Here is a 17288-nt window from a genome sequence, read left to right as displayed (position 1 = left end):
AAGAGGACAGTTCATGGTCACCTTATTATCTTATGGCATACCTCATTTGTATCTCTCTTTCCGCATGGGTGTTTTTTTCTTCTTGGATATTCCTTTCCACACATCTTCTATTTTTTTTAACGTGGTTTTTGACGTGGACATCATACAGTATGTAATTGGTTTCCATATTTATGATTCTCGCACCCTTGAAAAAGTCCTGTTGACGAAATACATGGTGGCTACCTTCTGAAGAGTATACTGTACTGATGTATTGAGGACAATGGACGAATAAAGCCAAGAACTTTACAAACTAGTAAACGTCTGTAGTGCTTACTTATGATGGTTCCTCTGAACATTAAAAAGCACTTCTCTGTGTGCCTCAGTACCTCTTTTATCCATTCAACCGAACTGGGATCCTATCTCAGGATGGATTTTCTCACCCTTGGTGATTGGGTGTTGGTACCAAATGAGGACAACCTTCAGGGACTAGCTCCACTTATAACTGTTTTGTATGTGGCTGGACTTTCCTTGCCCTAATTGTCTTTCACATGGGATGTGCGAACATTAGGGCATAACCACCATTTGTGTATCTTTTATCTTGGAAACTACAGGCTAATTTCATTAATAGATATATCAGCTAAGAACTACACAAATACTCTTCTCCTTCATCTTCAGATGTAAAAACAGCCTCAGGCTACTCAAGAAGCTCTTCATGAGCAGCCGAGCTAATCCTGAAACTCTCACAAGCATTGGCCAATGGCTGATGGATGCACTGGGTGAGGAGTGCAGGTGTTATTTGATACCATAAGTAGTGGAATTACTTTGTCATTGATACTGCTACCATATTTACTGTTCTGTTTCTACTCAATGTGTCTCTTTTAATAATTCTAAAATGCACTTGTAACCTGTATTTCTATAAGATAATTTATTTGAAATAAATATGTGTTTATTCATGTATGTATTTATTTATTCATTTATTGATTGATTTTTTTCATGGCCTCCACAAATGCTTTGTGGAGATGGATAATGGGTGAAACACCTACTTGCGTGGTCTACTATACCTGATATATCTTCTCTAAAGTTTTTGTGTTAATGCTTTGAGTCCTTTTCAATGTCTTTCAATATTTTATTCTTTTTTTAGTAAATAACTCTTAACAAAATTAAAAAATGTATTAATTAAAATCTGTTGGTGAGCATAGGTGCAATCCATGGTAAATACATCTCGGAGTATGAGGAGAGTGAAACTTTGTGCTCTCTGTCCCTTAGTGAGAGCCTCTCCTCATGAGTGTTCTTATGTAGTCAATCAGGGTGAGATCAAAACAGTGAAAATAGCAGGCTTGTTTGCTTCAAAGAACTTCTTAGTATGTCTCAGGGTGACTTGCAATGTGTGCTTGCTTGTCCCTGTGCATAAGTCTGTCTGTCAGGTTATATTTTCACCGCAATTAGGGTGCCACCAAATCTTTGACATTGTTCAAATGCTCTTGATTTGGTGATTGTTCAGTTCTTAATATCCTTAAGACACCTTCACAATTTGTGGTTGGTTTAGACTGAGGCTATTGATTTGATTTTTTACATTTTACATTTTACCTACCTCATGTAGCATGTGTGCAAAACAGACATACATAGCCCTTATACGAAGCCTTTCAGCTTAAGTGTAATACACTCCACAAATTAACCAAGATTTTGAAGAATGTTAAAATCATATCACTTCAATAGGTCACTTAACTGAACCATTACATGTCTACATTTAGTGTAGCAAATGCTTATATGAACATATTTTATTATGGATTATTTCACTAAACAGTGTTAGTTTTTTTTCTTTTGTTCAAAAATAGTTTATGAAATGATAAAAGTCAACTAATGCCATCACTTTCCTTTGACTGAAAACAAAGATGCTGTTAATGGCAGAGTTATATTTGAGAACCCTTTTAACAAATAATTAGGTGAGTGTGTTGGTCACAGAATGTTGGGTCTTCATGAGAAACCATCCACTGCATTTGTATGTTTGCTTTTGCTGGGGCACTGACACACATCTTTGTTTTTTGGGCTCTGAGTGCTAGTATTAGTGGGTAGAATAATAGTTGTGGCTATGAGGCCTAGTACTGGTGAGTGGGGTATTAGAGTGTAACCATGGATCTGCATTGGACACCCTTCTCTTTACTCTCCATTTGCTGCTGTTGGGACACTTCTCTAGATACCTAGTTGTGGCCCTGAATGTTCGCATTAGTGAGAGGGGTATGTACAAACCTGGAGCTGTGTGGGTCCCCCCCATCCCTCTACTTTTGCTGGCATTGGGGTGCTCCCCCAAATCCCTGTTTTTGGGCTTTCAGAGCTGGTACTGGTGGGTGGGTTGTGTTTGTAGACCCCCACCTGATTTGGACACTGTTCAACACACTCCACTTTTGGCTACCATTGGGGCACTTCCCCAAGTCCCTGATTTTGTCCCTTAGTGCTGAAACAGGTGAGTCCGATGTGTGCATAAACTCCAACCTGAATTGGACACTCCTGAATCACTCTACTTTTGCTATCATCAGACCAATCCCCCAAATCCCTGATTGTGGCCCTAAGTCTTGTACTAGGTGGTGAGTAGGGTGTGTGCATCTACACGGATTGGATACCCTCCACCACAATCTACTTTTCTACTTTTGCTGCTGTTGGAGCACTGCCCCATATCCCTGATTGTACTCCTGAGAGGTGATGTGGGTGAGCAGGGTGTGTACATAAAGCCTGTGTTGGATACCCTTCAATGCAATCCTCTTTTGCTGCTGTTGGCACACTGACCCAAATCCCTAAATGTGGCTCTGAGTGATGGAATAGGTGAGAGGGGTGTGTGTGTAAAACCTAGACATGAGGTTTCAAATGGTGAGTGGGGATTGTACATAAGCCTGGACCTGTGTGAGTCCTCTCCTCCTCCTCACTCTACTTTTGTTGGCATTGGGGCAGCTCCACTAAATTCCTCTTTTTATGCCCTGAGTGCAGATATCGGTGAGTGGGAAGTGTCATAAAACTGGATATCTGTTGGACACTCTCCATCTCACTATATATTTGCTGTCATTGGGGCATGCCTGCAAATCCTTGATTGGTGTTCTGAGTGTTGTTACAGATTATTGGGGTGTATGTGTTGACCTGGACCTAGGTTAGACACAGTTAGCCGCACTCTGCTTTGGCTGCCACTGAGGTGCTCCCCTAATTCCCTTAATGCGGTCCCTGAGTGCTGGTATTGGTGGGTGAGGTAGGTGCTTAAACCTGAACCTGATTTGGACACTGTCTGCCACACTCTACTTTGGCTGCATTTGGGATGAACCCCCAAATCCCTGATTTTGGCCCTAAGTTCGAAAACGGGTGAATGAGGTATGCACATAAACCGAGACCTGAATCAGACACTCCCAATTCACTCTACTTTTGTTGCCACTGGATCACTCTCCCAAATCTCTGATTGTGACTCTGAGTGTTGGTGCAGGTATGTAGGGTATGTGCATAAACGTGGACTTGCATTGGATACTCTTTGCCACAATCTACTTTTGCTGCTCATGGAACACTCCCTTAAATCTCAGATTTTGTCCTTGAGAGTTGACATGGGTGAGTATGGTGTGTGCATGAACCTGGGCCTTCACTGGACAGCCTTCAGCACAATCCAAGTTTGCTGATGTTGAATCACTACCCCAAAGACCTGATTGTGGCCATGTGTGTTCATGTAAGTAGGGTGTGTGCCTAAATGTGGGCATATGTTGGATACCCTTCACCTCAATCTAGTATTGCTGATTTTGGAGCATTGTCCCAAATCCATGATTCAACTCCTAACAGTTGATGTGGGTGAGTAACGTGGGCCAGCTTTGGATACCCTTTTCTGCAATGCACTTTTGCTGCTGTTGGATCATTGAGCCAAATCTCTGAGTGCGATTCTGAGTGTTGGTTTGGGTCAGGGGGCTATGTACATAAACCTGGACGTATTTTGGACATCTTCCATTTGACTCTATGGGGGTCATTCTGACCCCGGCGGGCGGCGGTTGCCGCCCGCCTGGAGGGAACCGCCATTTGGCCGCCCCGCGGTCAAAAGACCGCTGGGGCCATTCCAACTTTCCCGCTGGGCCGGCGGGCGCTGCCTAAGGTGTTGCAGGTGTGCGACGGGTGAAGTTGCACCCGTCGCGCGTTTCACTGTCTGCTAGGCAGACAGTGAAAAGCATGCTGGGGCCCTGTTAGGGGGCCCCTGCACTGCCCATGCCATTGGCATGGGCAGTGCAGGGGCCCCCAGGGGCCCCAGGACACCCGTTCCTGCCATCCTGTTCCTGGCGGTAAAAACCGCCAGAAACAGGCTGGCAGTAAGGGGGTCAGAATCCCCATGGCGGCCCAGCCGGGGGAAATCCGGTGGGAAAACGCCGGACCCGGTTTTCTGACCGCGGCTTTACCGCCGCGGTCAGAATGGGCAAGGAAGCACCGCCAGCCTGTTGGCGGTGCTTCCGTCACCCGCGGCCCTGGCGGTCTATGACCGCCAGGGTCGGAATTAGGGCCTATGTTTGCTATTATTGGGACACTTCACCAGATCCCTGATTGTGTCACTGGGGGTTCAAATGGTTTAGTGGGGTGTGTGCATCAGCCTGGATCTCTCTGACTACTCTCCTCCTCACTTTACATTTGCTGGCCTTGGGATGGTCCCTCAAATTGATGTTTGTACACCATGAGTCTAGCTATGGGTGAGGCAGTATATGCATAAAACTGCACATCTCACTCTAGGTTTGCAGTCATTGGGGAACTACCGCAAATCCTTCAATGAGAGTAGTGTGTGTAGAGCCAAACCTGGGTAAAACACAGTGAGCTGCACTCTACTCTCCCAAATCCCCGTTTGTGGTCCCTGAGAGCTTGTACTGGTGGGTCGGATGTGTACATAGTACAGAGCCTGATTTCAACACTGTTTGCCGCACTCTAATTTAGCTACTCTTGGGGTGCTCCCCCATATTCCAGAATTTCAACCTGAGTTCTGAAACAAGTGAGTGGGGTGTGTGCATTTACCATGATCTGAATTGGACACTCCCAGTTCACCCTACTTTTGCTACCACTGGATCATTCCTCCAAATCTCTGATTGTGGCACTGGGTTTTAATGTAGGTGAACAGTGTGTGTGCCTAATACTTGGCTTGCAACAGTTCCTCTTAACAATCTACTTTTGCTGCTGTTGGAGCACTGCCCCAAATCCCTGACTGTTAATGTGGGGGAGTAGGGTGTGTGCGTAAACCTGGTTCTGCATTAGATATTCTTCACTGCATCAAAAGTTGCCACTGCTGGAGCACTTCTCCAAATCACTGAGTGCCACTCTGAGTCCCAGTATGGGTCAGTGGGGTGTGCATAAACCTGGACCTGCATTGGACACCTTTTGCTCACTCTACTTTTGCTGTCATTTGGACACTTCCCTAGATCCATGATTGTAGCCCTGAAGTTTGAAATAGGTAAGTGGGGTGTGTGCATAAACCTTGACCTGTGTGAGTACTCTCCTCCTCACTTTTCTACTGCTGTCATTGGTGTGCTCCTTCAAAACCATGTTTGTATGCTGTGAGTGCTGCTATGGGTGAGTGTGGTATGTGCACAAACTGGACATGCATTTGACAACCTTCATCTCACTCTACATTTGCTGCCAATGGGACACTTCCCTACATCCCTAATTGAGTCTCTGAGTGCTGAAATGGGTGAGTAGGGTGTGTATGCATATGCAGACCTGGATTGGACACCGTTCGCCACACAGCACTTTGGTTGCCATTGAGGTAGGTCCAAAAACCCTGATTGCCCCTTAGTGTGGTATGTGATAGGGTAATGTGCATACAACTGGACCTGTGTTGGAAACCTTCCCCTTCACTCTACGTTTATTTCCATTGGGATATTTCCCTAGATCCCTGATTGTGGCCCTGAGAGTTGCAATGGATAAATGGGGATTGTGTATAAATCTCGACTGGTGTGAGTTCACTCCTCCTCACTCTACATTTGCAGAAACTGGGTGCTCCCTCAAGTCCCTGTTTGTATCCTCTGAGTGGTGGTATCAATGAGTAAGAAGTGTTGTTAAGTCAGGGTCCCCTCATCCTCCCTCTACTTTCTCTGGGATGAGGGTTCTCTCCAAAATCCCTGTGTGAGTAAACCTTGACTAGCATTGGACACCCTTCTCTTCACTCTACTTTTGCTGCACTGGGACACTAATCTAGGCACCTGGTTGTGGCTGTGAGTGCTGGCATGGATGAGTGGAATCGTTGTGAAAACCTTGACCTATGTTGGACACTCCTCCTCACTCTACTTTTACTGCCACTGATGCACTCCACCAGATCCCTGATTATGGCCATGAGTATTAGTATAGATGAGTGGGGTATTTGTGTATATTGGCACATGCATTAAACACCCTCCTGCTCAGGCTACGTTTGCTGCCATTGGGACACATCTATAACCTTGATTGTGGCCCTAAGTGTTGGTGTGGATAAGTATGGTGTATTCATAAACCTGTGGTGGGTCCCCTTCTCACACCACAGCTTCAAACCTTGACTTTTACCAAATGTCAAATCACTTGTATCTGTCCTGGACACCAACCTCACCCACAAAGAATACATTATCAAAGACGCAAAGACAATCTGGTACCAGTTCTTTCACTTAAAAAAGCCAAACCCTTTTTTTCAGGAAGCATATTTGGAACTTCTGTTCAAACTTTCATACTCCTACATCTGGTTTGTCATAGCACTCTGCTTCATGGACTCACAATCTGCATACTGGCACTCCTTAAATGCACCTTAGACACCACAGTGCCTCTCGTACAGAGCCTGAAAAAGTATGATTGCATTACCCCCATCCTGATGGAACTCCATTGGCTTCCATAGCTGCACCACAAAATCTTTAAAATCAGTTGCATCATTAACCATCTCTAGTGGTCCTCTGCACACCAGCAACCATGACAACATAAGGTTGTACAATAAGACTATAAAAAAGAAAAACAAGGCAGCAGACGTTTTGCATCTGTGGGCCCAGGATCGGAAACAATATGATCTTATCCACTGGGAACCAACTCTGCTCCAAATTGGGAGAGTTGAAGACTAACCCTTTTTACAAAACATTACATCACAATGCATTAACTGTTCAAAACAAGGCTACCTCTGTTATCACTAGTTGACTTTATGCTTGTATATACTGCTCTCCCCTGCCTTTTGGCGATGATGTCTGAGCTGCAGATGTATATATATATATATATATATATATATATATATATACTGTATATATATATATATATATATATATATATTTATGAGTTCACTCGTTCAATCAAACAAGAAATCAAGACACCAAACAGATAGTTACAAAATATATTGAAAAAAAGGAAAAAATGGCATTCCTCCCAACGCGTTTCGGCCGTAGCCTTGTTCAAGGCTACGGCCGAAACGCGTTGGGAGGAATGCCATTTTTTCCTTTTTTTCAATATATTTTGTAACTATCCGTTTGGTGTCTTGATTTCTTGTTTGATTGAACGAGTGAACTCATAAGTATTTTAGGGGATATCCGACCCCTTATCAAGACCGCCATAATAGATCCCTGGCAAGTCGGAGTTTCTTTTCTTTAAATATATATATATATATATATATATATATACATATATATATATATATATATATTTGAGATGGTCGCCACTGTAAAGAACTCCTGCCTGTGCATTCAGATTTACCATTGTACATGCGTAAATCTAATAAATCAAAGGTGATACGAGAGTCACACACTAAAACAATATTGAAATCAAACAATGTGAGTTCATAAATTGACAAAACAAATCCAGGGAAAGTGAGACTACTACATAATATTAAGATACACTAGAACAATGTAATAATGCTATGAAACTAATATGCTAACCTCTTTGGGAGAGATATCGAACCTGCAGTGCAAGCAGGGAGTAAGACATCTTGTTGCTATAGGATAAATCAGACGGAGCAGAGGTTAACAACAAGGGTAACCAGTTATGGTGCAGCAGCAGCAGTTTCTTCACCAATTTGTTATTCAATGGCTTTGTGACCTGGTCATCACCCTCTATTTTAAGTCACAGAACCTCCATTTTACACAAATTAGGTCCAAACACAAAGAAAGCAGCAGTAAATCAGACTCAGCAGTACCCAAAGGGGTATGCACACATCTATGAAAGAAGTGGCACATCTTGGTAGTGGTTCTGCAATTCACATTCAAGCGCACACTTAGACAATGGGTGTCCAGTTATGTCCAAGCTCACAGACACACTCAGACCCAAATTCAAGGCTAGTCTTAAGAATATGCATATATCCATTGATGGAATGACATGCTTAGGTAAAACATTTCCAAAGGAGGACCACATGCACACTCATTCTGTCGGTGTCTAACTCTGTTCCATGTTCACAAACAGTGGCACCCACTCTGACACACACTCAGGAGCACCCTCAGGGATTGCCACCTATACACTAAGAAATGACATACATAGTGAAAGTCCAACTCAGATCCAAACACACATAAAACAAGTGGGTGTCCAATCTGATCAAGGCTCATGAACAGCGTCACTCACACGAACGCACACTCACTCAGGGGTACCCTCAGGAATATCTATGCACACACGGATAAAATGCACACTTATGAAGTGGCTCTTCAGTTTAGGTGCAACCATAACGTAAGTAACTAAGGGCCAGATGTAGCAATATACGAATTTGCTAATCGGAAATTGCGAGTTGGTGCGACTCGCAATTTCCGATTCGCAAATTCGTATGCAGAATGGTGTCTCAGACACCTTCTGCGAATCGCAAGGGGGACGCAGAGACCCACCGCATTAATAATAATGAGGTGGGTCGCAATTTGCAACCCCCTTGCGATTCCCTGCACTCACAGGGATGGTGGCCTGCTGGAGACAGCAGACCTCCATGTCTGTGACTGCTTTTTCAATAAAGCAGTTTTTGTTTTCTAATGCAGCCCGTTTTCCTTAAAGGAAAACGAGTTGCATTACAAAAGAAAAAATGAAACCATTCGTTTTTTCAGAGTAGGCAGTGCTCCCCAGCGTGTGTATCCTCACAGTAGTTAAACTAGCTCCATCATTTGGAACCAGTGTGCCCTTAAACAGTGCAGTTTTTCCAATGGAAGCCCCTAGGCCAACTAGGAGCTTAATAAGTGTCCCTTTGGCCCCTCAGGGTTAATCAGCATCTAGGGGTGTTTTCAGCCCCCCTTGTGCAGCCCATTCCCCTCCCCCTCCAAAGCAGGGGTGCAATTAACCTGCCTCTGGAAGTGACTCCATATGTGGTGGATTTGGGGAATGTTCCCCTATGGATCAATCCTGCACTTACATCCTTTGATGAGTTAAAAAAATAAAGTGGTTCACTGGCTTAACCTGTACTTCAACATTGGCACAGAGATTTGTGACTCTATCAACATGGTCTGGAGGGTTTTCTGGTTAAGCCTGGATAGCTGGAGATAGACAGGGGATTGTGTGGTAGTAAATTTCAACAAACTTACTATTTCTGTATGTGTTCTGGCGACCCTGAACTCACCAAGGTTTTCCAGACCAACTAATATTCATGTACTCCCTCTGGGATTTTTCTATGAGGCTGAACATGTCTGTCATTCTTTGGGGACCCAGATGTGGCACCCAACTCTTCTTAGAAGGATACAAGACCTATTTTTCACCAGCGCTGCTCTCTGTGGCAGGGAGGGCTAGTGAATATTTTTGCTGCAGTGGAATTATGTGGGTTTGTAAAGGATCTGGAATGGGGCGCGGACATGCTATAGGGGCTGAAGATATCCATTCCTAGCTTTACCCTGACAGTATTGGTTAATTTTTTACAATGCAAAGGCCGGGTTAGGGAGGGTCTCCAGGCTCCACTGTTTATGCTCTGCTATAGATTTCTTGTTGGACCATGGTCTCGTGAGGGAGATAACACTAGATGGGGATTTTAATTGTCACCTATATGATTGCCTGATAGCGCCAACATTGATTAAGTCTAAATATATGTTAGACGAGGGGCTTCATATGGTTTACCCTAAGGAGGGTCAGAGCGTAACTCCATTTTAGACTTCTACAACCTTGTTTCTGTACTAGAGAATCTAATTATCACCATCAATCTACAAATTTTTCCAACATTCAAAGGGAAAGATTGTAGTTTCATTATAGATTTTATATTTGTATCAACTTTGATGATCTTGCTTATTTCTAACTTTGATATCATCCATAGACCTTTCAGTGATCACAACACCCTGTTTCTATATATTGATGTAGTAACTGCTGTTAGACTATGGGGTGAGGTGCAAAGGACGCTTGCTCTTGTTGATCAAGGTAGGAGACTCAAATGGTCCCTGGTGGAGCCATTGAAATTTCATCTACCCCTTTTTTCATGTTGTGCGCAGAAGATAGCCACCTGTTTGGACCCAAGTGCCCTAGATAGGGCTGTTCTGAAAGCATTTGTGGACATTGCTCAGAAAGGACTAGCATTATTGACTCTGCCAGGGGCAAGTGCTCACTTGTAGGATCCTAAATGGCTTGATTTTGATTGTTCGAACGCCTCCTTTGTCTGAAGGCAGCTCTAAAGCAAGTTCCAAGAGATATGGATCTGGTGGCCTTTTGTCCAGCCTTGTGAACTTAGAGATAGCTCTCTTTTTTGGACGATGATAAACAGGCCTTGTTTCGTGGAGGGAACTGGTCCGATAATAAGCCACCATATCTTAGAGCAACAATGAATTGACCACTTTGAAGGGATATATAATTATGGGTGCGACTGAGCTGGGGTGGACAGGCAGAAGCTGTAAATAACAGGGGTAGGGTGGTTTTCACATTAGGTGAAGACTCCCAGGACATTAGTGCACTATTGTGTAATAAGACCACTGGGATCCCCGCTGACTTATTTATTTATGCATAACGTTAAGGTCTGAAGCCCAGTTTTGACTCTAGTCTTGATTGCTGCTGCTCAGGCAGGGACACTGCTCTCATGGTCTATGGTGGTGATCATACAGGTTTTTAAGAAGGGGGACAAGGACAACCCTGAGAGTTACCACTGTATCTCATTGATTGATGCTGTAGTCAAGAGTTTGGGGAGGGTAGCTTTAAATAGGCTGATGTTGTGGATTGATGCTAATGAGCTATTCTGAGGTTCAATATGGCTTTAGGCCTGGCAGGTAGACACCCAATCAATATTTGAATTCATACTAGATTATGGATAAGTATACTACAGTAACCCGATCATGGTTTTGAGCAAGCACTTCTCTATTGTCTGAGGGTAGGAATGAGATTTGCCACTGGTATTATTATTTGCCATTGGTGAGGTCCTCATGACCCACACTGCTGTGGAGCTGCAGCTACTATAGGACAAGTTTGTTTCCTTTATGGGTAGTCTGTATTTGACAGTAAATTTTACAAAATTATATATCATGGTAGTTGGCCCTCAGTCTACCAGCTTTAAGAGATTTAAGGTGACTATTCACATCCTGGCTAAAATCTTAGGGCCAGATGTATGAAACTTTTTTGCACTCGCAAACGGTGCGAATCGCAAAAATCATCCGTTTGCGAGTTCAAAAATGTGGTCTGCGATGCCTGAAAGGCATTCGCAGACCAAAAATAAGAAATCGCAAAAATTAAAAATTTTTGCGTTGCGACCTGGTTTTGCGAGTCGCATTTTGCGATTCGGTATTTCCAGTAGAAAATTGCAAGGCAAAATTTCGAGTCGCAAAACCCAAGTCGCAAATAGATGCATCAAAAAATCGCAAATTGCGATTTTTCGCAGAATGGCATTTTGCACGTGCAAAATACCACTAAGTGAAACCAGGTGGCAACCATGTGCAACCTATATAAAGAAGCGCAGAATGCCTTAGACTCTTTTCCACAATGGCTGCACTCTACGTCATGGCGAGGTGGATGAGGATCTTGGCAGGTTTGAGGAGAGGGAGGAGGAGACAGGAGCGCATTTTCAGAGTGCGCATTACACTTTTTAACCTGACAGAGGAGGAAATATATGAGAGGTATAGGTTGAACTCAGCCATGATACTTGATCTGATAGCTGAGCTACAACCCATACTGCAGCGCAGAACACTAAGGACTCACAGCATACCCACCCATGTGCAGGTTTTATGCTCCCTCCACCTACTCGCCTCAGGGAGCTATCAAGGGGTCGTAGCAGCAGCTGGAGGGGTCTCACAGAGTACCCTCTCTAGATTTTTCAATGCATTTATCAACGCCATGCTGAGCAAACTACACCAGTACATCAGATTCCCCCACAGGAAATACAGCATACAAAAATAGATTTTTACCAGATAGCACAGTTCCCCCACGTCCTAGGTGCCATAGATGTGACACATGTTGCAATCTGTCCACAATCAGACACAGAATATGTGTACCGCAACCGGAAATACCAACATTCAATGAATATACAGGTGATTTGCAATGCTTCCTACATCATAACTGATCTCGTGGCCAGGTACCCAGGGAGCACACATGATTCGTACATCTTTTGCCATAGCGGCATTCACATAAGACTGCTAGCTGGGGAGTTTGGAGAAGGATACCTACTAGGTATTGTCCCACTATACAATGGCGCATTGATGGCGTGCTGATGTCAGATGGCTCAGTTACTCATCATACCCTCTGTCCCTTCCAGGAGACAGTGCCTACGCAGTGCGCACCTACATGATGACGCCCTACCTCAATCCTGCAACACCTGCTGAATGGAGATACAATGCAGCACACAGGGCGACCCGCAACGTGGTGGAGCGCACCTTTGGACTGCTGAAGATTCGGTTCCAGTGCCTCCACAAAAGTGGAGGGGCACTACAGTACAGCCCAGAGACCACATGTAGAATAGTGGCTACTTCTGCAATCTTGCACAATATAGCTACCACCAGGGGCATACCTGTAGAAATATGTGAAACTGAATCTGATGAGGATGATGATCCCATACCACCCCTACAGCCAGCAGACAGGACCAGTGCAGCAGAGCGAAGGCAAAGGCCTGCTGACATCACACACAACCATTTCAGATGTAAGTATGAATAACACAAATGCACTGACAACTGTACCTGTAGTGAATTAAATTTATTACCTTAATGTCAGGTAATGTTCATTCAACGAATAACAAAAAAAAATATGTAAAAACTAGAGACAATAGAAGTTCAGAGTAATGCACTATTACGTCATAGTGAACACATTACCCCTCTGGTCGCTACAGTTATTTTTTGCGGCCACGCACACCACTCGGGTGCCCAGTTACCTCACTGGCACCTCGATTGTCCGCCTCAGTGGCAGTGCTGTGCCTGGCACTGCGCCATCTGGTGTCCATTGCGGGTACAGCTAGACTGCTGAGGCTGGAAGTGTCCTCTGTGTCCCCCAGTGCAAGCTCACTAGGTGTGGCTGACCTCTGTCCTATGATGTTATCGATCACATTAGTGATTTGTACCAGTCCGTTAGCCACATCCCTGCTGCTGTGTGCTGCCTCCACCTGTGCAGCCACTGCACAACGTGCAATGAGTGAGGTTGCAGTAGCCACCCTGTTCACAGAGCGACAGAAGCCCCCGAACATGTTCATGAATCTGCGCTCCTGTCTGCAGTGGCTCACCCTCTCATGGCGCAGCTCCTGGCATAGTTCACGCACAGCACAAGTGAGCTCTCTTGTGTCCTGTGATGCCTGCACCTGTCCCTCATGCAGCAGTTTTATATTAGCATTCAGGCACTCAAGCTGGCGATGCAGGCCCCCCATGTTGGTGTTATGTTTCTGCATATTTTTTTGTAAACCAAGGATCCTTTTGTTTTGTAGGCGCTGCTGCTGCAACATAGCAGCTTCCAGCCCACCAAAGAAGGAGGGACCCTCACCTGCCTCATTCTGCTGTGCACCGGCATTTGTCACCATCCTGGGGGTGCTGTGGCCTGCTGACAACTGGCCTCCTGCATCTGGGTGCGCCTGCCAGTTGGGGATGGTGTAATTGGCCCTTCCTGCTGCTCATCTGTGTCTTGGCTGAGCTCTGGCAGTGGCAGTGCCCTGGGCCTGCGTCGGACTGGCGCAATGGTGAGAGACCCACTTGTGTTAGAATCAGAGGCTAGATGGGTGTCAGTCTCGCCTAAGCTGGCTGATGCTGTGGCTGCTGGGCCTGGCCCACCTGCAACGACAATATGCAGCATGTCAGTAATGTTTGTTGCAAGTAAGGGCACACAATGGTAATAAAGGTACAGGTACTTCTCTTCACTGTGTTGTGGGTGTTGTGTTCCTCTGGGTGTTGCTCTACTTAATTACATTGTACGTGCTACTTTCAGCTCTGGGTTGTGGACTACCACTCCCATAATGCATTGTTGTGCTGCTTCTAAGATGTGGAATGGACTACTTCTCACAATGTTTTACATTACTTGCTAATTCCTAAGGGGCTTTTGTGCCTACACAAATGGGGTTACAATTCAATATTGCACTTACCTTGGCTGGTACTTGGTGTGCCGGAGGTGTCTATCTCTGTGACCCCAGTCACAGCTTCAGGGAGGAGTATCGACTCCACTAGGTCCTCTAATGGGGTGGATGAAGCCTCTGTGGGTGGACCGCATCTTGTGCCCCTGGCCTCATGCAGTCTTCTAGCCACCCTCTCCTTTGCACGGGACCGCAGGTCATACCACCTCTTCTTAATCTCATCGACAGAGCGCTGTGCCACTCCAATGAGGCAGATTTTGGATTGAATATCTGCCCAGAGTTTCCTTTTCTCACTCTCCGGCACCTGGAGTGAGCTTTTACCAAAAAGTCGGTCATGGCTCCTGACCACCTCCTCTGTCAGCACCTCAAGCTCCTGCTCGCTGAATTTGAGCTTCGTCTTTCTCTCTCCCTTCTCCTTTCCTTGGGCTGAGGTGTCCATCCTTGCTCAGGTGTGCTGCCTCCTTCAGAGTGTTGCTCAGTGTGGCTGGGGTGCTCTCTCTGGATGCTGCTTTGGGTGTGGCACCTGAAACTGCCTGGGATGACTCACTTCCTTCTTGTGACGTCATCAGGCTTCTCCAGGTGTGCTTTCTCAAAATTTCTCGCAATTTGTGATTTTCAATTACCGAATCGCAATTTGCGAAAATGCAAATTGCGATTTGGTAAATGGGTCTCGCAAACCACAAATTGCGATTTTTAAGAAATCGCTAATTCCGATTCACAATTATGGTACATGGCCTATTGCGACTCGGAAATAGCGATTTCTTAAAAATCGCTATTTGCGATTCGCAAGGCCATTTCTTCATACATATGGCCCTTAGTCTTTCCCTATTTAGGGGTGTTATTTAATATGAACAAAAACTGGAAGCCCCTGAACAATGGGAGGAGATGTGAGTTTGTTAAGGCCATGGGGGCAGCGGCCAGCTTTGCAAGCAGGTTGGGTTCTTGGGAGCAATATATTTTACTCAAGATCTAGCAGGACAAACATCTCTTGCATGTCCTGTATGGCAGCGAGGTGTGGGGGTATGTGAAGACTTTGAGACCACCAAAAATCAATTTCTAGGACCGTTGATGCAGGTCCCTAAATGCAACCCAGCCTTCTCCATTCATGAGGAGCTTGAATTAAGATATTTAGCTTACATAGTCGCCCTCAGACATTTGATGTGCTGGATCAAGATCTGGACCAGTGAGGGACTCAAGCTGAACAGACAGGTTCTCTCAGACTGTCTGTCCCTTGACCAAGCAAACAGAATTGCCTTGATCGCCTATGTGAAGGCAGCCTTTGTCAATCTAGGTTGAACAGACATATCTTTAAAACCCTACTCACTTTCTTTTTTAGACTTGAGAAGGGTGAAAGACTTGTTTATAGAGTGTGTTTCGTTAACCAGGGAAAATGCAGAGATGATGAAACCTATGGTGCAGGGACATATACTTTTGAAAACAGTTCACAGCCCAGAGCCTTACCTAGCCCAGGTATGAAATGGCATGGACAGATGTGTGTTTGATTTGTTTCACCATCTTCTAGCATCTCCCAGTCGCTGGCCTCGCCCTGGTACCATGTTGCCCTGCAGCTGCAGCAATGGGTCTCCACAGGACACGTTACATTTTGCTATACTCTGTATGTGTGTGGTATTAGTATAGCACGAACCTAGCTAAAAGTAGCACAAGTTTGGCAAGTACATGTACGTGTAAATTATGTGGGTAGAGGTTTTAGAAATTTCATAGGCTTTAGCATCTCATCAATATCTTCCCAACCAAATTCACACAGATATTTCTCTACATATGTATGATCCAAAACATTTACACATCTGATCAATTAGAACACTCCTTAAATGTGTCCATGCACAGAATATGTTTGTGGAAGGTCACTTAGCGGTACCGATCTCTTGAACTCACTGTACCAAAGATCGTCAAATGTGTGACAGTCAGAACTTGTTTTCCACATACACACAAAGTATTTTTCTATATCTTTAAACTCACATTCTTCTTCTGCCTCAGCAATTTCCTTTAGAAACTTCGCAGGTTCAGCAGTTAAAGCTCCAAGCTTTGTAACAGTTTTGTTTATAGTGTCATTACCCATAAGAATGTGTGCCTTGACAAGAAAACTGGTCACCTCTTGGTCAAGTTTTTTGTACAGAATATGAAGTGGGATTGTGTCTGTTCTCGCCTGTTCCATAACGTTTACATAACTCTGACAATCCTTGACTTAAGAAGACTGAAACAAATCTAAGCAGCACAATGATAACATCTGTGTTATTTGACTGTACAATTACAAGATTGAAACCATTTTGAACAGCCCACTTAACATGTGGCACAACATAAGGATCAGCTTCCTCCAATTTGCTGTTAAGTTCTTGAACAATATGGCCCAGACCTTTTAAACATATCTCTGCAGGCACCAACTCCGCTTGCAATCATTCGAAATTCAGAGTTCAGTTCTTGAACAATATCGCCAATACCTTTAAAATATATCTGTGCAGACACCAACTCCGCTTGCAATAATTCGAACTTCAGAATTCAGTTCTTGAACAATATGGCCAATACCTTTTGAATAGATCTCTGCAGGCACCAACTCTGCTTGCAATAATTCGAAATTCAGATTTCAATGAAGCATCAGCCATGTTTTGGTGAGTTAACATCTACAAGTTCATCTTGGTTGATGACCTGAATTGTTCAAGTTGCACAGGTATAGGTGTTGATTTATTGATACAGGCAAGGTCAATTGTTCCACTTCTATACATTCATCTGATTCTCTCACTTTCTTTGACAGATAGTTCAAGATAACTGTCAAAGGCAATATGCAGTTCTTGGAAGGTGCACACTGACTTTGATATCTGTAGAACAGTCTGAATGACCTCTCTGAAGTTTTGCATGGAAGAAATATTGACCATTCACAATTATGACATATAGTCCACAACCACAG

At 44.4% G+C, this 17288-nt stretch overlaps 1 protein-coding gene across 6 annotated transcripts in view; it reads left to right on the top strand.

Moving 5' to 3' along the window:
• The window catches only part of LOC138296535 (isoaspartyl peptidase/L-asparaginase-like), a 1292011-nt gene that overhangs the window by 1018299 nt on the left and 256424 nt on the right, over positions 1-17288 (top strand). The window lies entirely within an intron of this gene.

Source organism: Pleurodeles waltl, chromosome 5, assembly GCF_031143425.1.
Source record: "Pleurodeles waltl isolate 20211129_DDA chromosome 5, aPleWal1.hap1.20221129, whole genome shotgun sequence".
In the NCBI taxonomy this organism is placed as follows: Eukaryota; Metazoa; Chordata; class Amphibia; order Caudata; family Salamandridae; genus Pleurodeles; species Pleurodeles waltl.
The sequence above is the reverse complement of the archived record's forward strand: the minus strand, read 5'-3'. Positions and strand labels throughout refer to the sequence as shown.